We start from the raw sequence: 24241 nt of genomic DNA, 5'->3' as shown, positions 1-24241 counted from the left end.
CCTTGTCAAGGTGGCTTATGCTTGTATCCATCCTTGAACCTCCAAGAGTGTTTGTCCTTCAATCGGTTGTCAGAAGTTCCAACCATCTTCACCAAATGTTAGTGAGGTTCTCTCCAAGATATGAGTTCCCAAATTTGATTTCTGTAGTGCGATCCAGGGTCCCATATCTTATCTTCGCACCCATCTTCTAGTTGGTCGCCTTGATTCCGTCCGGGTGACAAGAAAGCAGAATTCTCATGAAAGCACCAAACTATCCTCCTAGACCCGTTTAATTGAGCATTACACCAATCCATGCTCTTCAATTTTGAGCTTCCAACCATAATGAGTCTAGATTTAGAATGCCAACCACTAAACATCCTCCTCTTTTGCTTAATTCCGAAAAGCGTCCTAAGTTGCCCATCCGTTTCAAGCAAACTATACTCAAGTGGGATAATAAAGCTGAGAGTTAGAATTTTTACTCACTCAAGCAAAAGATCAGATGATAAATTAGGTAGAGGGGTTTCCAAAGGTCTTGATAAAGCATGCTCTACTCCCGTCCATCTTCTAGAGGCTTCCACCACTTGGCAAGGTTTTCCAAGTTTCTCCTTTAGCCAAGTTTCCTCAAGTTCATATTCTTCTTCACCAATTTATTCTATCTCTTCCCCATCACTCTCATCATAGATAGGAGGTCTAGTGAAGTCTACCTCATCATCAAGTCTAAGCATTTTGAGGAAGGACTCTTCAAACTCAAAAGGATCATATGTTGATGCGGAATCATCATAGATAGGAGGGCTTGTTGCATGGGATACTTCTTCAAATTTTTCACTCACAATAGGCCTTGGAGGTTGCACATCCTCCTCAACATTGTATTCTACTCCACCGAGAGAAGGTTCAACAGGATCGTCAAGGGGATTGATCAATGTGGACAAAAAATCACTAGTGATGGAATCCACTTCTTTATCAATTTCCTTCGACTCCTTGTCTACTTCCGTAGCATCACTCTCCTCTTTGACATCTCTTCCATACTCCGTGGAGGAGGGCTCTTCAACTTGAAATTCCTTTATGTGCTCAACATATCCTAAACATCCACCCACTACTTCCTTTTGTTCGCTAATCTCTACCTTCTCCTCTTGTTGCACTTCTTGCTTCAACTCTTCTTCCTCACCATGGAGCTTCAAGTTCACTCCCTCACTAGGCTCCTAGATCATTTCTCCATATTCAACAATGGGGGTACTTAGGGTGCATGAGCTTAGGTGGGATGTTAGGTGACTCACGGCTTCTACTATGCCAGCCATCTTTGCTCTTAGCTCCTTAAACTTAGTTTTATACTCCTCTTGTCGCCTTAAGATACGAGATTCAAGGTCTCTCAGTTCTAACATGAAGGCTTCGTCGGGAGGTGGTGGTGGAAGAGAGGGTTCATTGGTTGAGGGAAGATTGTTGTAATTGGAAGGTGGTTCGTATTGGTGGATTTCTTGAGGTGGTGTGTGTGGAATTTGTGGTTCTTGGAAGTATTGGTATTGGGATTGTGTTGGTTCTAGACGTGATTCATATGGTGGTTGGTATGGTGGGTATTGGTTATGGTCCTATAGAGTTGAATGATGGTGTGAGGCATGTCAGTATAGTGCAGGGCTATATTGAGGAGTGGGTTCGTATGCATATAATGATTGTGGTTGACAACCACAATGAGGATTATCACACACATTAGATTGATACACATTAGGATCAGGATTATACCCATAAGAGTTCGGAGGAGGTTGTTACCATGAAGGTTGTTCATAAGCTTGGGGTTCCTCCCATCCTTGATTTCCAAATCCTTGATGTATATCCTCATTGGAGCTTACATTTCCTACAACATAGTTTGAACTACATTCATAGCCAAAAGGATGAGAATTCATCGTGAAAGATTAAATAAAAACAAATATTAATAAGAAACAAAGAAAACAAAATCCTAGACTAGCAAAACTAACAAACAAACCAAAATTCAAACTATTCACATTATATACAATAGCCAATAACATAGCACCATTGCATCCCTGGCAACGACGCCATTAATTTGATACAAGGATTTATACCAGTTCGAAATTCCACAAAATAATTCCGTTGTTAGTATAGTCCAAACTAATAGTCAATCCTCGAATCAAATTAAATTTTTTGTTTTGTCACAATTACAAACCCCAATAAGAATGAACCGAAGTATTTGGACTCTGGGTCGTCTCCCTAGGATGCAATGAAGTGGTCAATTATTGGCTATGAAGGGGTAAAGGGGGTTTTGGTTTATAACAGTGCAAGAAAAGTAAATTAAGCAAGTAATTAAAGAAAGCAAGACAAAGAACTCTTGGCTAAGACTTAGGTAACTGAGATCACCATCCTTGTCAACAACCAAATATTGATAATCATGAGAGGCCAACCTATTAAGTCTACTTCCCAAAAAGCCTTAAGTACGTAACATTTACTCCTAATCTTGAAGTACATCAAATAGGTTTGATCACATCAACCCTTAAGTCCCAACCTACCTACTAATTAACTTAGTAGTGGGTTAGCGTCAATGGGTATCAAATTGATCACCAAGGGTTCTCAAATCACCACATTCATTATACCCAATGACTCAAGGTCGCTCAATTCCCTTAGCCTAGGCCAAAAGTCAAGAGAACTACTCAAAAACTAAAGAGAACATTCCATCAATCACATAGAGTGCAATAAAAGTAAACATCATAAATTGCAAGAAATAGTAAAATCTAACAACTACCAATTGCAAGGGAAGTAAATCAACAACTCAATTCATCAATAAAAAGAAACATCAACATCAAATTGCATTAAATGTAAACCAAATCCAATGTGAGTTCATCATTACAAAAGAGAGCAAAATGAGAAATTAACTTTACAACTAAGAAAATCAAGATGTAGAAATGAGAAATTATAAAGGAAACAAGATGAGATCAAGAAATTAAACATGGATCTATGACAATTTAACCTAATCCTAACCTAATTCTAGAGAGAAGAAGAAGCTTCTCTCTCTAGAAAACTAACTAAAGGCTCATGTTGGCTAAACTAATTGCTCCCCTTTGCTTGGACTTCAATTCTGCATGAAATACACACAGAAACAAGTTGAATTTGGGCCTGGGCAGCTCAGAAATTGCCCCCAGCATTTTGCCTTAAAGTGTGTCACGTGCTGGTATCAGCGCATACGCACCATGTGCACGTGCGCGTTAATTGGCAAATTCTTCATCCGTGCGGACGCGGCATGTACGCGTGTGCGTACCTATGTAAAACCACTTTCGCGCGTGCATGCCTTGTACGCGTGCGCGTCCTTATGTGACATCACTCCTGCGCGTGCGCGCCTTGTACGCGTGCGTGCCCATGGATGCATTCCTAATCCTTGTTTCTTCATGAATTCTCCAATTTGTATGCTTTTCTCCTCATTTCTTTCATCTAATACTTGCCTTATGAACTTGAAATCACTCAACAAACACATCAAGGCATCGAATGGAATTAAGGTGAATTAAAATCACCAATTTAAGGCCTAAAAAGCATGTTCTTACATTTAAGCATAAATTAAGGGAGAATTACAAAACCATGCTATTTCATTGAATAAATGTGGGAAAATGTGGTAAAATCCCCTAAAATAAGCGCAAGATAAATCACGAAATCGAGGTTTATCACATGGCACGCCACCTACTGAGCGTGGCACGCCAGTTATGTTTTCCAGAGAAGTGAAGAAGGCTTATCATGGGCGTGGCACACCACCTACAGGGTGTGGCACGCCAGTATAAATTTCCAGAGAGGATGGATGAAGTGCACACAACGGGCGTGGCACGCCAGACCTTGGGCATGCCATGCTAGTTCAAAATTCCAAGGAAGAGGAGCAAGAGGAAAGAGCCTGGGCGTGCCACATGAACTCGAAAGCGTGGCACGCTAGGCTAACCAGGTTAGAAGAAGACCCTGGGTGTGCCACTTGATGTCGAAGGCGTGGCATGCCAGGAAGGTTAAAGCAAGGGGTGTACCACTTGAAGAGCTGAGCGTGGCGCGCCAAGCCAAACAAAGTGTCTAGGCGTGGCACGCCACTCAAACTCCAGCACACGCCAGGCACATGCATCATTTCATGGGTTTTTCCTTTTTCCCTCCAGTTGTAATTTTCTTTTCTCTTTTGTATTTTCTTAATTCTAGTGATAGGAGTAGTATAAATAACCACTAGAAGTACTGAAAAGGGGGTTGGATTGGCAAGTTTAGTTTAGTTTTTTACTTTACACTTCATCTCTTCCATCTCTTGTACTTTTCTCTAAGCTATGAGTAGCTAAACTCCCTCTCATTGGGAGAGAGATCTCTGTTGTACTTGATAGATTAATGATAGTGAATTTCTTTTTCTCTTCATCTTCTCTTTGATTTGCTAGAAGAAATTTCGTTCTTCATGCTAATGTTCAATCATCTTGGAAATGAGGTTGAATGCAAAATGGGTTTCATGGGAACCTTGGAAAAGAAAACATAAAACCATGCTTGAAATCACTTCTCACACTTGAATAGATCTGGGATTTTGGGTTGGATATGGTGACATATAATCCACCCACTATTTGGATCTATGATGATGTGTGGTATAATCAGGGACCAAGCATATCTCTCTTTATGAGCAATTAGACCAAGGAATTGGCTGATTATCAAGATTTGAGAGATTGAATCACCAAGGGATTGGGGTTCAATAAATCTTGATTGCCAAGAGGTCAATGAATTGCATGATTGAAGAAGAGATGAGTTGAATTTAATCCAAAGAGAGCAACATCTCCTAATCCCAATAAATTCCCCCTATTCTTATCTTCCACATTCTTTATAGCCTTCTTACATTTTGTTTTTTCCATTCCCATTTACAATTCAGCCATTTATGTTTTAGTTCTTTACATTCTTGCCATTTAATTTTTTGCACTTTATAGCTTTCTTTTACATATGAGCCATTTACAATTCTGTTATTTAATTTCCTGCACCCAATACTCTCTCTATTGATTAGCTTAACAAAATTCATTCATCAACTAAAATTGCTCAATCAATCAATCTCTGTGTATACGATCCCACTCAACTGTGGGTTATTAAGTGACGATACTTTGGTGCGCTTGCCAAAGAGTGGATTCATTTTATATGGGGAGTGAATTTCATCTCATCACACCTCACCTATGCGAGCACCACCAGCAGAAAGCATATCCTGGTGCGTGCGTGTGCACCATGGCGTGCGTACGCACACATTCAAAAAAGTATCAGGTGTGCGTGCGCACAAAGGCGTGCGTACGCACAGGTAAAGTTTTTGCTACTTCTGGTTGCGTGCGCACAACAGTGTGCGTAGCCACACACCAGAAAACCTGATTCTGCTGCATCTTAGAAAGTTTTCAGTTTTTATCACCAGATTTCCGGGGTCCATAACTTCCTCTATAGAATTTGGTTTTCTGCAAAATTTATATCGTTCTCAAGCTTATAAAACCCTCTTTTCTTTGAAACAAATCTCATTTTCTTCCAAACATTGAGGAGCAAGTTATGGACTACCAAAATTCATCAAAAATCAATTCTTACCAGAATATACCAAACCTCCACTTTTACCAAAATCTCATTTTCAACCAACACAATTCCCATGCCATTAATAACCAAACCTGCACTTTCCAACATAATATATCCTTTTTCATTAACACACCAACCACCATCACAATTATGCGTCATACCAATCAATAAAACTCACACATTTCCCAAAATTCATCATTCAAACTATACGTAACAACTTTCAAATTCACTTACTTTTATCCTCAAATCATGCAACAACAATCCATCTATCATCACCAACCAACCAACAAGCATCAAATCAAACATGTTCATCAACAAGGTACTAAACATCAAATATACACCTGCATTCCAACTTATCCTTTGGTTCTCTAGCCTAAGTTTTCACACGACATTATATATTATACACGCGAAACCTAAATCATACCTTGGTCGCTTTTACTTATTGTCCAAAGCCACACTTAAGCCACACACACAACTCCTCAATTCATAAGATCACCAAGACTTGACACCAATCCAAGGCCTCCAATGTCCACAATATCAAATTCCAATTACAACACACCACCTAATACAAATATACAACACATATATATATATCCAACTCAATATCTATTGGAAAAATTCAGAATTTAGATAGGGTGAGTTTTCTCACCTTACCCAAGCTTTGTATAAGCAAGAGTGTACGTGTTCCTCAAGCTAATTCGAACCTAAACACCAAAATTTAACAATTTTAAATACCTTTGTTCATAAATTTTGAAACTTAAAGTGAAGAAATTGAGGAAGAAAACGTGGCTTCCTTACCTCACAAGATTCTGAGCTCTGTAGAGCTTGACGACGCGAACTCGTGGCCACAAACAGTGCGACAATCGGAGCTCCGGATCAAAAGTTACATGAATTTGAATGAAATCAAGGGTTTTTGTGAATTTGATTTCCTTCTTCTCCCTTGTCGCTGAGCTTCAACATTCTTTGCATACAGAGGAAGGATAAGTGAGCTGAAGCTCACTTAAATGAGTGGATTAGTTGGGCCCACGGGCCCAGTTCGGCTCCAGTTCGACCGGTTTGGCTCGTTCGGCCCAATATTGGGCCAAATTCTGTGAAATTAGTGTCAAAATTCCCGTTTTGATGAGCTCTAACCTAATTTAATATAAAATTAACATTTTTTATTTCCTTTATTAAAATTAAATTTGTTGACTAGTGCACAAATTGTAAATCACACTTTTCAGAACTTGTACCACTAACCAGCAAGTGCACTGGGTCGTCCAAGTAATACCTTACGTGAGTAAGGGTCGATCCCACGGAGATTGTTAGCTTGAAGCAAGCTATGGTTATTTTGTAATTCTTAGTCAGGAAATCAATGATAAGAGTGATTATATTTATGAAGAGTAAAAAGCATAAATTAAATAGTACTTGTTATGCAGTAATGGAGAACAGATTGAGATTTTGGAGATGCTCTGTCTTCTGAATCTCTGCTTTCCTACTGTCTTCTTCTTCACGCACACAGGTTTCCTTCCATGGCAAGCTGTAACTTGGTGGATCACCATTGTCAATGGCTACCATCCATCCTCTCAGTGAAAATGGTCCAAATGCGCTATCACCGCACGGCTAATCATCTGTCGGTTCTCACTCATGTTGGAATAGGATCCATTGATCCTTTTGCGTCTGTCACTACGTCCAGCACTCATGAGTTTGAAGCTCGTCACAGTCATCCCATCCCAGATCCTACTCGGAATACCACAGATAAGGTTTAGACATTTTGGATCTTAGGAATGGCCGCCAATAATCCTAGCCTATACCACGAAGACTCTGATCATGAACCAAGAGGCTAAGAGATACACACTCAATCTAAGGTAGAACAGAAGTGGTTGTCAGGCACGCGTTTATAGGTTGAGAATGATGATGAGTGTCACGGATCATCACATTCATCACGGTTCAGTACAAGCGAGTATCTTAGAATAGAAACAAGCGTGATTGAATAGAAAACAGAAGTAATTGCATTAATTCATCGAGACACAGCAGAGCTCCTCACCCCCAACCATGGGGTTTAGAGACTCATGCCATCAGAAATACAATATGAAATGTGTAAAATGTCATGAGATCAAAATAAATCTCTAAAAGTTGTTTAAATACTAAACTAGTAACCTAGGTTTACAGAAAAGGAGTAAACTAAGATAGATAGTGCAGAAATCCACTTCCGGGGCCCACTTGGTGTCTGCTGGGGTTGAGACTTGAGCTTTACACGTGCCTAGGCTGTTTCTGGAGTTAAACGCCAGGTTGTAGCCTGTTTTGGGCGTTTAACTCCAACTTGTAACCTGTTTTGTGGTGTTTAACACACCAGAATGGAACATGAAGCTGGCGTTGAACGCCAGTTTACGTCATTTATCTCTGAGCAAAGTATGGACTATTATATATTGCTGGAAAGCCCCGGATGACTACTTTCCAACGTAATTGAGAACGCACCAGTTGGACTCCTGTTGCTTTAGAAAATCCATTTCGATTATAAGGAGGTCAGAATCCAACAGCATCTGCAGTCCTTCTTCAACCTGAATCAGATTTTTGCTCAGGTCCCTCAATTTCAGCTAGAAAATACCTGAAATTACAGAAAAGCACACAAACTCATAGTAAAGTCCAGAAATGTGAATTTTGAATAAAAACTAATAAAAATATACTAAAAAGTAATTAAAACATGCTGAAAACTACTTAAAAACAATGCCAAAAAGTGTATAAATTATCCGTTCATCACAACACCAAACTTAAATTGTTGCTTGTCCCCAAGCAACTGAAAATCAAATAGGATAAAAAGAAGAGAATATACTATGAATTCCAAAATATCAATGAAACTTAGTTCCAATTAAATGAGCGGGACTAGTAGCTTTTTGCCTCTGAACAGTTTTGGCATCTCACTTTATCCTTTGAAGCTCAGAATGACTGGAATCTATAGGAACTCAGAATATAGATACTGTTATTGATTCTCCTAGTTCAGTATGTTGATTCTTGAACACAGATACTTTATGAGTCTTGGCTGTGGCCCTAAGCACTTTGTTTTCCAGTATTACCACCAGATACATAAATGCCACAGACACATAACTGGGTGAACCTTTTCAGATTGTGACTCAGCTTTGCTAAAGTCCCCAATTAGAGGTGTCCAGATTTCTTAAGCACACTCTTTTTGCTTTGGACCTCGACTTTAACCGCTCAGTCTCAAGCTTTTCACTTGACACCTTCACGCCACAAGCACATGATTAGGGACAGCTTGGTTTAGCCGCTTAGGCCAGGATTTGATTCCTTTAGGCCCTCCTATCCACTGATGCTCAAAGCCTTGGATCCTTTTTACCCTTGCCTTTTGGTTTAAAGGGTTATTGGCTTTTTCTGCTTGCTTTTTCTTTTTCTTTCTCTTCTTTTTTTTTCACTATCTTTTTCTGCAAGCTTTTTATTCACTGCTTTTTCTTGCTTCAAGAATCAGTTTTATGATTTTTCAGATTATCAAATAAAATTTCTCCTTTTCATCATTCTTTCAAGAGCCAACAATTTTAACATTCATAAACTACGAATTCAAAAGACATATGCACTGTTCAAGCATTCATTCAGAAAACAAAAAGTATTGCCACCACATCAAAATAATCAAACTAATTTCAAGGATGAATTCAAAATCATGTACTTCTTGTTCTTTTGTGATTAAAAATATTTTTCATTTAAGAAAGATGATGGATTCATAGGACATTCATAACTTTAAGGCATAGACTCTAATCCTTATTTATTATTTAATAGAAATAATATAAAATAGGCATAAAAGCAGACAATTAGTAATAAAAGAAAGGAAATTAAAGACATAAAGACAAATGACTCTAATTCTAATACTCATGTACTTTTAAAATGGATAAAAGGTTATCACAGAGTTAGGACTCAACAATCTTTATTTTGGGAGGTAGATGCCTCTTTAGTCTGTGGGGTGCTTGGTCCTTCAAGAGATAGCTTCTGGCGCTTCAGTTCCTTCAGTTCCCTAAGCAGTTTGCAGAGCATGCTGTTTTGATTTTGCTGTTCTTTCTTCAGTTGATCCATAGTTTCTTGCAACTTGGTGATAGATGCTTCTAGGCGCCCCCAGTATTCAATTTGAGGGATTTCCGGGAGGAACTCCTGTGCTCTCCTCTTGATGGGGTCGTCCTACACTTGTTGTCCTTCCATTGACTTTTTGGTGATTGGTTGTTCAACTGAGATATACTCATCTACTCCCATCTTTACCCCAGCGTCTTTACATAGCAGAGAGATTAAGCTTGGATAAGCCAATCTGGCATCTTCGGAGTTCTTGTTTGCAATTGTGTAAAGCTCACAAGAAATCAGCTGATGAACTTCCACTTCTTTTCCCAACATAATGCAATGAATCATCACTGCTCATTTGATGGTGACTTCAGAGCGGTTGCTGGTGGGCAGAATAGAACGCCCAATGAAGTACAGCCAGCCTCTGGCGACTGGTTTGAGATCTCCTCTCATGAGTTGGTTTTGGACACCCTTTGTGTTGGTTGTCCATTTGGCTCCAGGGAGGCATATGTCCTCTAGAATTTTGTCCAAGATCTTATTTGGTCTCATCATTCTCCTATTAAAGGAGTCCGAGTCATCTTGCAGTTGAGGCAGCTTGAAGATCTCTCTTATTTTATCAGGGTGGAGGTGAATAATCTTCCCTCTGACCAGAGTTTGATAGTCATAGAATACGGTTCCAGCTATTCTCTGCCTGTCTGTCTGCCACAAATTAGAGTAGAATTCCTGAACCATGTTTCTTCCCACCTTTGTCTCAGGATTAGCTAGGATTTCCCAGCTCCTATTTTGAATTTGCTCTTGGATCTCTGGATATTCATCTTCCTTCAGATCGAATTTAACTTCTGGGATCACTGACCTTAGACCCATTATTTTGTAGTAATGGTCTGAATGTTCTTTGGTTAAGAACTTCCCTTGATTCCAAAGTGGTTTTGGAATATTCTCTTTCTTGCCTCTGGAGGTGGTTTGTTTTCCCTTAGGGGCCATGATCTTGGTGGGTGTTGGCTTAGTGATCACGGATAAACACACCAAACTTAGAGGTTTGCTTGTCCTCAAGCAAAAGAAAGGAAAGGAGAGAGATATAGGGAGAGCCAAGTTCGAATTGTGGAGGAGAGGAGGGAGGCCGAACGAGGAATTAAAGGGAAGGGGGAGTGGGTTTTCGAAAATTTTTGAAAAAGATATGATAGAAAATGTGATTTGTAAAAGATAAGTATGATAGGAAAAAAGATGTAATTTAAGATTGAAAAGATATGAAAAATATTTGAAAAAGATAGATTTGTTTTAAAAAAGATATTGTGAAGATTTGAAAAAGATATTGATGAGTTGAAAAGATTTGAAAAAGATAGATTTGCTTTGAAAAGATTTGAAAAGAAGTTGAAGAAGAATTGAGGAAGATTTAATTTTAGGATTAAGATATTTTTAATATTTTTGGAAAAGAGTTTCAAAAATGAAAGTATGGGAACATGTTTATGCAAGAAAGTATGGATGGAAATATGAAAATTTAAAAAAAAATCAAGTTGGGAACAAAAACTTCCTCCCCTCCATAATCCTGGCGTTAAACGCCCAACCGCTGCTTGTTTTGGGCGTTTAACGCCCATCTGTAGCCTCTTTTGGGCGTTTAATGCCCATGTGTTGCTTCTGGCTGGCGTTAAACGCCAGAAATCTTTCGTCACTGGGCATTTTTCTGAACGCCCAGGATGCTGCAAGTTTGGCGTTAAACGCCCAGAAAGGTATTATTACTGGCGTTAAACCCCAGTAGACGCTTCTTTTGGTAATGCTGTGAACTTATGCAATTGATACTTTACCTTGAAGATTATTTATATTAAACTCGTATAATTATTATTTGAATAACAAATAAGCTTTACAAATGGCTGGGTTGCCTCCCAGCAAGCGCTTCTTTATTGTTTTTAGCTAGACCTTGCTGAGCTTTAAATCTAGCCTCAGCTTTGAGCATTCTTGCTCAACATTGCCTTCAAGATAATGCTTGATTCTTTGTCCATTAACAATGAATTTCGTATTAGAATCAATGTCTTGAAGCTCCACATATCCATATGGTGACACACTTGTAATCACATATGGCCCCTTCCACCGGGATTTCAGTTTCCCGGGGAATAATCTGAGTCTAGAGTTGAATAGCAGAACCTTTTGTCCTGGTTCAAAGACTCTGGGTGACAGTTTCTTATCATGCTACCTTTTTTCTTTCTCTTTGTAAATCTTAGCATTTTCGAAAGCATTGAGTCTGAATTCTTCTAGCTCATTCAGCTGGAGCAATCTTTTCTCTCCAGCTAACTTGGCATCAAGCTTTAGGAATCTGGTTGCCCAGTAGGCCTTATGTTCCAATTCCACGGGCAAATGACAGGCCTTACCATACACAAGCTGGTATGGTGAGGTCACTATAGGAGTCTTGAATGCTGTTCGCTCACCTCCGAAATGGCCTCCATATTGTGACCCATGGCAATGCCATAAGATCTTCTGTGCTTCTTCTCTAGGCACACACCTACGGATTATTCCGTCTGCACATCTCTTAAAGATATAGGGTTCATCCCACAAGTAGTACTTTGCATCATTAATTAATTTTTTTTTGTTGCCTGCTGTACTCCTTGGGTATGAATCTTGCAGCTTTATAGTTTGCAATATCTGCAAACCATGGTGTTTCCTGAATGGCAAACAGTTGCTCATCCGGAAAGATTTCAGAGATCTCAATAGAGGGAAAGGACATCCCTTCTACTGGCTCTATCCGGGACAGATGATCAGCCACTTGGTTCTCTGTCCCTTTTCTGTCTCTTATTTCTATATCAAACTCTTGCAGAAGCAACACCCATCTTATGAGCCGGGGTTTTGAATCCTGCTTTGTGAGTAGATATTTAAGAGCAGCATGGTCAGTGTACACAATCACTTTTGATCCTACTAAATATGATCTAAACTTGTCAATGGCATAAACCACTGCAAGCAATTCTTTTTCTGTGGTTGTGTAATTTTTCTGGGCATCATTTAAAACACGGCTAGCATAATAAATGACATGCAGAAGCTTGTTATGCCTCTGTCCCAGTACTGCACCAATGGCATGGTCACTGGCATCACACATTAGTTCAAATGGTAATGTCCAATCTGGTGCAGAAATAACTGGTGCTGTGACCAGCTTAGCTTTCAGAGTTTCAAACGGCTGCAGACACTCTGTGTCAAACACAAATGGCATGTCAGCAGCTAGCAGGTTGCTCAGAGGTTTTGCAATTTTTGAAAAATCATTTATAAACCTCCTATAGAATCCTGCATGCCCCAAAAAGCTTCTGATTGCCTTAACATTGGTAGGTGGTGGTAATTTTTCAATTACTTCCACTTTAGCTTGATCCACCTCTATTCCCTTGTTTGAAATTTTATGCCCAAGGACAATTCCTTCAGTCACCATAAAGTGACATTTTTCCCAGTTTAAAACTAGGTTAGTCTCTTGGCATCTTTTCAGAACAAGTGCTAAATGGTCATGGCAGGAGCTGAATAAATCTCCAAATACTGAAAAGTCATCCATGAAGACTTCCAGAAATTTTTCTACCATATCAGAGAAGATAGAGAGCATGTATCTCTGAAAGGTTGCAGGTGCATTGCACAGTCTAAAAGGCATCCTTCTGTAGGCAAACACTCCAGAAGGACATGTGAATGTTGTTTTCTCTTGGTCCTGAGGATCTACTACAATTTGGTTATAACCTGAATAGCCATCCAAAAAGCAATAGTATTCATGATCTGCTAGTCTTTCTAGCATCTGGTCTATGCATGGTAAAGGAAAGTGATCCTTCCTGGTGGCTGTATTGAGCCTTCTGTAATCAATACACATACGCCACCCTGTAACTGTTCTTGTAGGAACCAGTTCATTTTTTTCATTATGAACCACTGTCATGCCTCCCTTCTTGGGGACAACTTGGACAGGGCTCACCCAGGGGCTATCAAAAATGGGATAAATAATCCCAGCCTCCAGTAACTTGGTGACCTCTTTATGCACCACCTCCTACATGGCTGGATTTAGCCGCCTCTGTGGTTGAACCACTGGCTTAGCATCGTCCTCCAATAGGATCTTCCTAAGGAATTTTCAGAGGCTCTTTTATTTCTTCTGAATCCTCCTGATCAGGCTGGACATCTTTAAAGATGTTTTCTAGCTCTGATTTGAGACTCTCAACCATGTTGATCTCCTCCACCAAAGAGTCAATAAGATAAACTTTCATGCAGTCTTTTGGTGTGTCTGGATGCTGCATGGCTTTGACAACATTTAACTTAAACTCATCCTCATTGACTCTCAGGGTTACTTCCCCCTTTTGGACATCAATGAGAGTTCATCCAGTTGCTAGGAAAGGTCTTCCTAGAATGAGAGTAGCACTCTTGTGCTCCTCCATTTCCAGCACTACAAAGTCAGTGGGAAAGGCGAATGGCCCAACCCCGACAATCATGTCTTCAATCATGCCTTATGGGTATTTAATGGAGCCATCAGCAAGTTGGAGACATATCCGGGTTGGTTTGACTTCTTCAATTAAACCAAGCTTTCTGATAGTGGATGCAGGTATTAGATTGATGCTTGCCCCAAGATCACATAATGTTGTCTTGGTGCAATTACCCTCTAATATGCATGGTATCATAAAGCTCCCGGGATCTTTAAGCTTTTCAGAATGACTACACTGCATTCTTCAGTGAGGAGAACTCTTTCAGTTTCTCTCCAATCCTTCTTATGACTCAAGATCTCTTTCATGAACTTGGCATAAGAGGGTATTTGCTCAAGTGCCTCTGCAAAAGGAATCTTTATTTCAAAAGTCCTGAGATAGTCTGCAAAGCGGGTAAATTGCTTATCCTACTCCTCTTGGCGGAGTTTTTGAGAATAAGGCATTTTGGCTTTGTATTCCTCAACCTTAGTTGCTGTAGGTTTATTTTCTACAGAGGTGGTTGGAGACGCCTTTTTAGAGGGGTTGTTATCAGCACTTATGTGTGTCTGATCCCTCAATGGCGTTTGAATGCCAAGGTTAGAAGCTGGATTGGCGTTGGACGCCAACTTCTTACCTGTTTCTGGTGTTTGAACGCCAGAACTGAGCTTCCATTGGGCATTTAACGCCAGCTCCTTGCCTGTTTCTGGCATTTGAATGCCAGAACTGTGCGTGGATTGGGCGTTTAACACTAGCTTTGCATCCTTTTCTGGCGTTTGAACGCCAGAGTTATTCCTCTCTGGGCTCTTACTGTCCTTAGAGGGATTTTGGATAATATTTTGCTCATCCTCTGTCAGTTATTCTTTTCTTGGCTTTCTGTTGCTCTGAAGTGAGGTATTTAATGTTTTTCCACTTCTTAATTGAACTGCCTGGCACTCTTCTGTTATCTGCTTTGATAATTGCTATTTTGTCTGATTCAATTGTGCTTACATATTTTTATTAGCATTTTTAGTGTCTTGTAGCGTCTCCTTGAATTCTGCTAGCTGTTTTGTTAGAAAACACAATTGTTGATTGAGTTCAGCAACTTGTTCTGGAGGACCAAGTTCAGTAGATACTGCTTCGGCTTCTTCTTTTATGGGGGACCCACTACTTATGTACAGATGCTGATTTCTAGCAACTATATCAATAAGCTCTTGAGCCTCTTCAATAGTTTTTCTCATGTGTATAGATCCACCAGCTGAATGGTCTAGAGATACCTGAGCTTTCTCTGTAAGCCCATAGTAGAAGATGTCTAATTGCACCCACTCTAAAAACATTTCAGAGGGACATTTCCTTAGCATCCCTCTGTACCTCTCCCAGGCATTATAAAAGGATTCATCATCCTCTTGTTTAAAGTCTTTGATGTCCAGCCTTAGCTATGTCATCCTTTTTGGAGGGAAATATCGATTTGGGAATTTGTCTGATAACTGTGTCCATGTTCTTATGCTTGCTGTGGGTTGGTTATTTAACCACCTCTTAGCTTGATCTTTTACAACAAATGGAAACAGTAACAGCCTGTATACATCCTGATCTACCTCCTTGTCACGCACTGTGTCAGCAATTTGCAAGAACTGCGCCAGAAACTCAGTAGGTTCTTCCTGTGGAAGACTGGAATACTGACAATTTTGCTGCACCATGACAATGAGCTGAGGATTTAGCTCAAAACTGCTTGCTTTGATGGGAGGTATACAGATGCTACTCCCATATGCAGCAGTAATGGGGTTAGCATATGACCCTAGAGTCCTTCTGGACTGTTCATTTCCACTTAGATCCATGATGGAGAAAGGGAGATGATGTGAATTACAAATAAAATATATTTTTATTTTTATTTTATATAATTAAAAATAACCGAAAAAATGAAATAAAATAAAATAAAATAATTAGAAGATAAAATATTGATTTCGAAAATTAAAAGAAAAGGGAAATAAAAAGAAATTTGAATGTTGAATTGACTAATTAATTGAAAAGGTTCGAAAATTTTTGAATATGATTTTCAAAAAAGATTTGAATTTTGCATTTTTAAAACTAAGATAAGATAAAATATAAAGTTTTAAAATAAAAATCTGAATTTTTAAAGGAAAATTTCAAAAATCAATTAGAATAAAAAGGGAAAATATTTTTGAATTTAATGAAGAAAGAGAAAACAGTAAAGAAAACGACACCAAACTTAAAATTTTTAGATCAAAACAAGGAAAACAAACAAGGAAGCTTTGAATATCAAAATGAACACTAAGAGCAACTAAAAAATTTTAAGAAAACAGAAACACAAAGGACACCAAACTTAAAATATGAAACTAAACTCAAACAGAAGACTAAATTATGAAGTTATTGGTTTTGAAAATTTTCGAAAATAATTTAGAAAAATCAAATAAGGATTTTAAAATTTTAACCAAAAACAATAATAGAAGACTCTAAACCAAAAAGAAAAAGAAATTTTTCCTAATTTAGGCAACAAAATAAACCGTCAGCTGTCCAAACTTGAACAATCCCCAGCAACGGCACCAAAAACTTGGTGCACGAATTGTAAATCACACTTTTCACAACTCGTACCACTAACCAGCAAGTGCACTGGGTCGTCCAAGTAATACCTTACGTGAGTAAGGGTCGATCCCACGAAGATTGTCGGCTTGAAGCAAGCTATGGTTATTTTGTAATTCTTAGTCAGGAAATCAATGATAAGAGTGATTATATTTATGAAGAGTAAAAAGCATAAATTAAATAGTACTTATTATGCAGTAATGGAGAACAGATTGAGGTTTTGGAGATGCTCTATCTTCTGAATCTCTGCTTTCCTACTGTCTTCTTCTTCACGCATGCAGGTCTCCTTCCATGGCAAGCTGTATGTTGGTGGATCACCGTTGTCAATGGCTACCATCCGTCCTCTCAGTGAAAATGGTCCAAATGCGCTATCACCGTACGGCTAATCATCTGTCGGTTCTCACTCATGTTGGAATAGGATCTATTGATCCTTTTGCGTCTGTCACTACGCCCAGCACTCATGAGTTTGAAGCTCGTCACAGTCATCCCATCCCAGATCCTACTCGGAATACCACAGACAAGGTTTAGATTTTCCGGATCTCAGGAATGGCCGCCAATAATCCTAGCCTATACCACGAAGACTCGGATCATGAACCAAGAGGCTAAGAGATACACACTCAATCTAAGGTAGAATAGAAGTGGTTGTCAGGCACGCATTTATAGGTTGAGAATGATGATGAGTGTCATGGATCATCACATTCATCACGGTTAAGTACAAGCGAGTACCTTAGAATAGAAACAAGCGTGATTGAATAGAAAACAGAAGTAATTGCATTAATTCATCGAGACACAGTAGAGCTCCTCACCCCCAACCATGGGGTTTAGAGACTCATGCCATTAGAAATATAATATGAAATGTGTAAAATGTCATGAGATCAAAATAAATCTCTAAAAGTTGTTTAAATACTAAACTAGTAACCTAGGTTTATAAAAAATGAGTAAACTAAGATAGATAGTGCAGAAATCCACTTCCAGGGCCCACTTGGTATGTGCTGGGGCTGAGACTTGAGCTTTATACGTGCCTAGGCTGTTTCTGGAGTTAAACGCCAGGTTGTAGCCTGTTTTGGGCGTTTAACTCCAACTTGTAACCTGTTTCTAACGTTTAACGCCAGAATGGAACATGGAACTGGCATTGAACGCCAGTTTACGTCATTTATCTTTGAGCAAAGTATAGACTAATATATATTACTAGAAAGCCCTGGATGTCTACTTTCCAACGCAATTGAGAGTGCGACAGTTGGACTCCTGTGGCTCTAGAAAATCCATTTCGAGTGTAAGGAGGTCAGAATCCAACAGCATTTGCAATCCAACAGCATTTGCAATCCTTCTTCAGCCTGAATCAGATTTTTGCTCAGGTCCCTCAATTTTAGCCTGAAAATATCTGAAATTACAGAAAATCACACAAACTCATAGTAAAGTCCAGAAATGTGAATTTTGAATAAAAACTAATTAAAATATACTAAAAAGTAATTAAAACATGCTGAAAACTACTTAAAAACAATGCTAAAAAGCGTATAAATTATCCGCTTATCATTGACTAATTATTCGCTAATTTTACGTGGTTTACAAAATGCCAGTTAAGAATTTCTGATATAAATAGCGTTGCAGGTACACCCTTAACCGACAAAATTTTTACTATCAATTTAGAATATGTCACAATTAAGAATAAATAACCGGGAGTAGAATCCCGGATCGTTTCCGTAAGAGTTGACAAAGGATGGAAATTATTGGTTAGGATTTTTCTGATTATTTTTTGAATTTGAAAACAGAAAAAATAAATAACTTGAAATTAAAACAACGAATGAATAACAAGAGGTGATATGTATTTGAAATAAAAGGCCTTGGTTAGGGGAGAAAATTGGAGTTTCTATCCTTGTTGTCTTTTCCAAGTTTAATAGTAAAGGTTCATTGCTCCCACTTAGTTATCCGGTAACAATTGAAGGAAAGTCAAGTTGCTATCACTAACTTTGACTCACAAGTCCTAGTCACTTCCTGAGGAGGACTAGAGTTGGTAAAAATTGAGTTAGCCAGCAATCCCCAATTACAGATCAATACTTGAGTATCACAACTCAAGGGACCTCAATTAATCAACCCCTAAGCCAAGCTGGAATGTCTACTCCATTAACATGAATGCCATTTTCATAAACACATAGTCGGAGTAAATAAGACATATAAATTATGAGAAATTAATTAAATCAAAATTTGCACTAACAATAATTAAGCAAACTCAAACACGTACTAAGATTAAACATAAAAATAAATCAATGCATTAATAAAATTCAACAATAACAAGATCCAATCATGAATTCAAAGAAATTAAATGGAAAAACAAAAGTAATAGAAGTAATAGAGAAGAAAACTATAAGAACAATGACACCAATTGAAGGTAGCAGCATCTCTCTCTCGATTTAATTCAAAGCAGAATTATGAACATCAAAAACCCTAGAGAAAAGTAGGTATTTCTCTCTCTAGAACTCAAAACTAATAAAAAACTAAAATGAAAAGTGAAGTGTCTTCAGTCTCAGCTCCATCCCTACCTTTAGTCTGTGTTTTTGGGCTTGGATCTGGGTCCAAATTAGCCCAGAAATTGCCCCTAGCGAGTTCTATTAAGTGCAGCACGTGACGCTCTGTCACGCATACGCGTCGGCCATGCGTACATGTTGCTAAACCTTGCCCCTGTCCACGTGTACGCGTCGCTGAACGACGCTCCTGGTCACGTGCACGTGTCGGCCATGTGTTCGCGTCGCTCCTCGCTTCGCAAATCTTCACTTTCTTGTGCTCCTTCCACTTTAACATGCTTCATCTTCATCCTTTAAGCCATATATGCCATGTAAACCTGAAAACACTTAACAAGCACATCACGGCATCGAATGGTAATAAAGGAGAATTAAAAATTAACAATTTCAAGACCTAGGAAACATGTTTTTAATCATAGCACAAAATTGGGAAGGAACCTTAAAAACATGCAATTTACATGAATAAGTGTGAGAATAGTTGATAAAACCTACTCAATTCAGTCCAAAATATATCATAAAATAATGGTTTATCATTAGCCAAGTTAGTCATCGTGGCCACAAACCTGGCATGGTCATTAGAGGGTTGACTATCCTCACAATCTCTTCGAGTATGTGTCTGATCTTACCATTCAGGGTCATGTCCACACACCAAACAATCGATATCAAGGTGATCAGTCTCAATATCAAAAGCCTAGTGCTTTAATTATCCCAAAAAGGAACTCACAAACAAGCATGCTATACATATATCAAGCACATAACCTAAATAGCATGAAAGAAAAAAATGACACAAAGTATACAATGAAGCACAATCGGTCCATCCCTCAGGCTCATGAGGACGAACTACTTTGATACCACTAAATGTAACACCCTAATCACCCTAAGCCTTATCTCATACCGTAAAGCCAAGGATAACTAAAGGTTACGACAATTCTAAGGCTTAAACATATATATATATATATATATATATATATATATATATATAAAGGAATCATAATTCTAGAAGCCCGATGAATAAGCAAGCTCAAAAACAGAGTTAAAAAAGTGCAAAACATTTATACAAAGCTTCAAACTTAAGGCATAAGATAAAAATATAAGATAACAAAATATAAGTATATAAGAGGATATAAAAGCCATAAAAAACTAGCCTTAGCCTGCAGAGTTTAGGCCAACTAGTATTATACAGAGATACAGAGTTTTGCGAGTTAAAATAGTATAAACAGAATATCTCTCTCAAAGTAAGCCTCTTAGGCAATGTAAATACAAAGGTAAGAGAACTAAATCAAAATAACCAAAAGACTCCAAATACATGATAAAGGTCCTCCGCTCTGTCACCGTCAAGCAACTCACCGAGGTGGGTTGCGACCTGCATCTAGAAAACAACAACAAAGTCTGGAATGAGAACCAGAGGTTCTCAGTATGGTAACAGTGCCCAGTGATGTAAAATATAAGACTCTTGGATGCCAGAGGCAATCCTAGAGCTTCTTATCCATCAAGTGATTCAAGCTTAAAACATAATTAAATTTAAACAGCAACTTCAAATACCATAATATAATGGGGTAATCTAACTTAGGGAATTTCTAAACTAACATCCACACCGCTATCCCATAGCCTTCGCCAGCCTAACCGCCATGCGATCCCATCGCCACCGCCTACCAAGCCTCCTCAATCCCAGTAGAAAACACAAGTAATTTCATACAAGTAAAACACAAGTAATTATCAATTATATCAAGTAATTCAAGAAGCAATTAAGCATGTTATACAAATAGGCAAGCAATGAAAGTAAACAAAGCAAACAACCGTATAGAAGGTGCACATGATGAATGCCTGCCCTATTGGCTGCGATATCACATTGTCGGTTCAACTGCCAACCCGACACATCCCCATGGAGATGTCGCCCTTCGGTCTCAGAATGGGAACCCCCGAGATATCGTGCCCAGAACACGCTCTAGGATATAGTGCCTACACACTCTAGTAATTCCGAAAGGATGCGAGCAGGATACTCTTACCACGGACCTTACATCTCAACGTAAGTGGGATGAACCACCGCCCTTATGCCATTGTCACGACCACGACAGGAGGGATTAACCACCGTCCCTGCCAGACACATAGCGTCTCAACAATCTCAGTAGAAAACAATATATTAGGGGTTTTCAGAAAACAATTTTCAGTACTCAGTAAATCCATCACCAAATCCATAACTCCCCAATTCTTCATACCAATCATCTTTACAATACTCTACCACCTCACTCGACTAATCCACCCTCAGTACTCCAGAAACATAAAGCTCCGTCTTCTAAACCTTTTAGCAGAAAATATCTAGTTAAACTCACTTTAGGTATTCTCTATGTTTCAAGGCCTAAAACAAGTTAAGATACCCTAGACAAGCATTATGGAAGTTTACAAACTTGCTGGGAAGGTAAAACAATTAAAAACAAGGTTTTCGTTGAAAAACAGGGCGGTTGTGCGTAAATGTAAGAACTGAAAATAATTAACGATTAATTAACGTAAAATAATAACAAATTACGTTGGCCAAAATAGGATCCAAAAATTTAGAATGTTAATTAGAAAATTTAAATAATCATTTGGACTCAGTAGATTTTTTTGATTTGGAAAATGTAATTTTCTTCGGAAAATTGCGTAAAACCATGAACCGGTAAATTAATCGGCAGTACCGGCTAAAATCTATCTGGTACTATGTGAGAATAATAAAAATAGTAGAAAACCTTAGAAAAATAGTTAGAATTGAAAACCGGGCACTAATTTTAAAGATTTAGCCCATAGTTGGGTCAAACGGGCCAAAAACGCTAACGGGTTGGACTAGACCCAAGTTGGTCCCAAGCCCAACTTATATATACTTAAAAGAAGGCCATTTCAGGCACTTCACCCTTCATAAACAAAAATACCTACTGCATAGAGAGAAGTGAGAGAAGAGAGCAAAAGGGGGAAGGTTACTATTCACATACAACTTCCGATGGCCATATCTCAAGCTACGATGCTCCGATTCTTGTGCCGTCAGCGGCTACGCAAAGCTCTTGCCAAGCCCGTTAGTTCTATCTAACTTGTTAAGGTAAGATTTTGAAATTTTCTCTCCTCTTTGTAACCCTAAGAAATTCAAAAATGTGGGTGTTGGTTTTGAGTGAATTTTTGTGTTTTGATTGATTAGGTGGTATCTAAGGTTGGACTATTGGTGGTTTGTGCCCCAAACACCATCAGAGAAGGTAAGAAAACTCTTTACCTTGTTAATTTATAAATTTGATGAACCCTAGGTATTGATTTGTGATAAATAATGTATGTCTTGCTTGAAATTGTGATTATTGGGGCATTGGTTCTTGAAATTGTGGCTTGTTGGTGAATTGAGGCTTGTTGGAATTAAATCTTGGTTTATAGCACATATTGGAAATCAGCGAAGGTATGATTCCGGTTTTCTCTATGTAATATGTAATATCTCTGGACACTTAGGCTAGTAGACCATAGGATAGGATTGAAATTGAATGTTGATGATTATGATGTATTATGACTTTTGAGTTATGTTGCATGATGATGGATTATTGATGCTGTGTTAAGATTGATGTTGGGTGACTATTATGATAATGATGGGTGGTAAGTCACGGATTTATGTATGAGGAATTATTGATGTGTGATGTTGTTGTGCATTGTTTGAGAGATTAATGAATTGATTGATGATTTGGTATGGAAATGATGAAAATGTGAATTTTAGGTTGTGGAATGAATTGGAGGATATGTGAATATGATCTAGGTACATTAGGACTATTTTTAATGTGGAATAAGTGATTTTGGATGAGAGTTTGGTAAAATTGAGGTTTAGAGATTTTTGGTAAAAATAGATTTTGGGTAAACTTTGACGGATTATATCTTGGGCTACGATTTTTGAAATTGAATGATTTTTGTATCAAATTAAAAATAATTTAAAGAGCTTTAAAATGGTATAGATTTGTAGAAATCGGAATTTTGTAAAAAATGATATGATCGTGGGAAGTTGGTGTGAGAAATCTGAATTCTATGATGTTGCAGAATTTGTGATTTCTGGTTTGTGTCCGCACGCTCTGAACAGTGGCTGTATTTTGACTTGTGCGTACGCACAGCCTTGTGTGCACGCACACCCTGTGAATATTTGAAAACGTGCGTACACACACTCTGGTGCGCATGCATGCACAGGGAGATACATACTGTTGGGAGCGCTAGCATACTCTGGTGCGCACAAACCCTGGAAAGTTTGAAAGTTGTGCGTACGCACAACCCTGTGTGCATGCACATGCTGGGAAATACATTCTGTTGAGGGCGTTTGCACTATCTATGCGTGCATTTAAAATGAAAACTTTTATCTTCTGTGCGTACGCACACCTTTATGCATACGCACACTTTGCGAAAATTCTTTTGAGAGTGCATATGCCCAACGCTATGCGTATGCACATCGCCCTGTTTTTCAACGAAAACCTTGTTTTTAACTATTTTACTTTTCTGACAAGCTTGTAAACTTCCGTAATGCTTATCTAGGGTGTCTTAACTTGTTTTAGGCCTTGAAACATAGAGAATACCCTAAGGGAGTTTAACTAGATATTTTCTGGTAAAAGGTTTAGAAGATGGAGCTTTAGGTTTCTGGAGTACTGAGGGTGGATTAGTCAAGTGAGGTGGTAGAGTATTGTAAAGACTATTGGTATGAGGTATTGGGGAGTTATGCATTTGGTGATGGCTTTACTGAATACTAAAAAATGTTTTCTAAAAACCCCTAATATATTGTTTTCTACTGAGATTGTTGAGACACTATGCGCCTGGCAGGGACGGTGGTTAATCCCGCCTGTTGAAGTCGCGGCGGCGGCGTAAGGGTGGTGGTTCATCCTGCTTACGTTGAGATGTGAGGTTCATGGCAAGAGTATCCCGCTCGCATCCCTTCGGAATTAGTAGAGTGTTCAAGCACTATATCCTGGACCGTGTTCCAGGTACGATATCTCGAAGGTTCCCATTCTGAGACCGATGGGCGACATCTCCATGGAGATTTGTCGAGTTGGCAGTTAAACCTACAATGTGATATCACAGCCAATAGGGCAGGAATTCATCATGTGCATCTTCTATATGGTTGTTTTCTTTGTTTACTTGCATTGCCTGCCTATTTAGATAGCATGCTTAATTGATTCTTGAATTACTTGATATAATTGAAAATTACTTGTGTTTTACTTGTATGAAATTTCTTGTGTTTCT

This window comes from Arachis hypogaea, chromosome 13 (genome assembly GCF_003086295.3).
Source record: "Arachis hypogaea cultivar Tifrunner chromosome 13, arahy.Tifrunner.gnm2.J5K5, whole genome shotgun sequence".
NCBI lineage: Eukaryota > Viridiplantae > Streptophyta > Magnoliopsida > Fabales > Fabaceae > Arachis > Arachis hypogaea.
The sequence above is the reverse complement of the archived record's forward strand: the minus strand, read 5'-3'. Positions refer to the sequence as shown.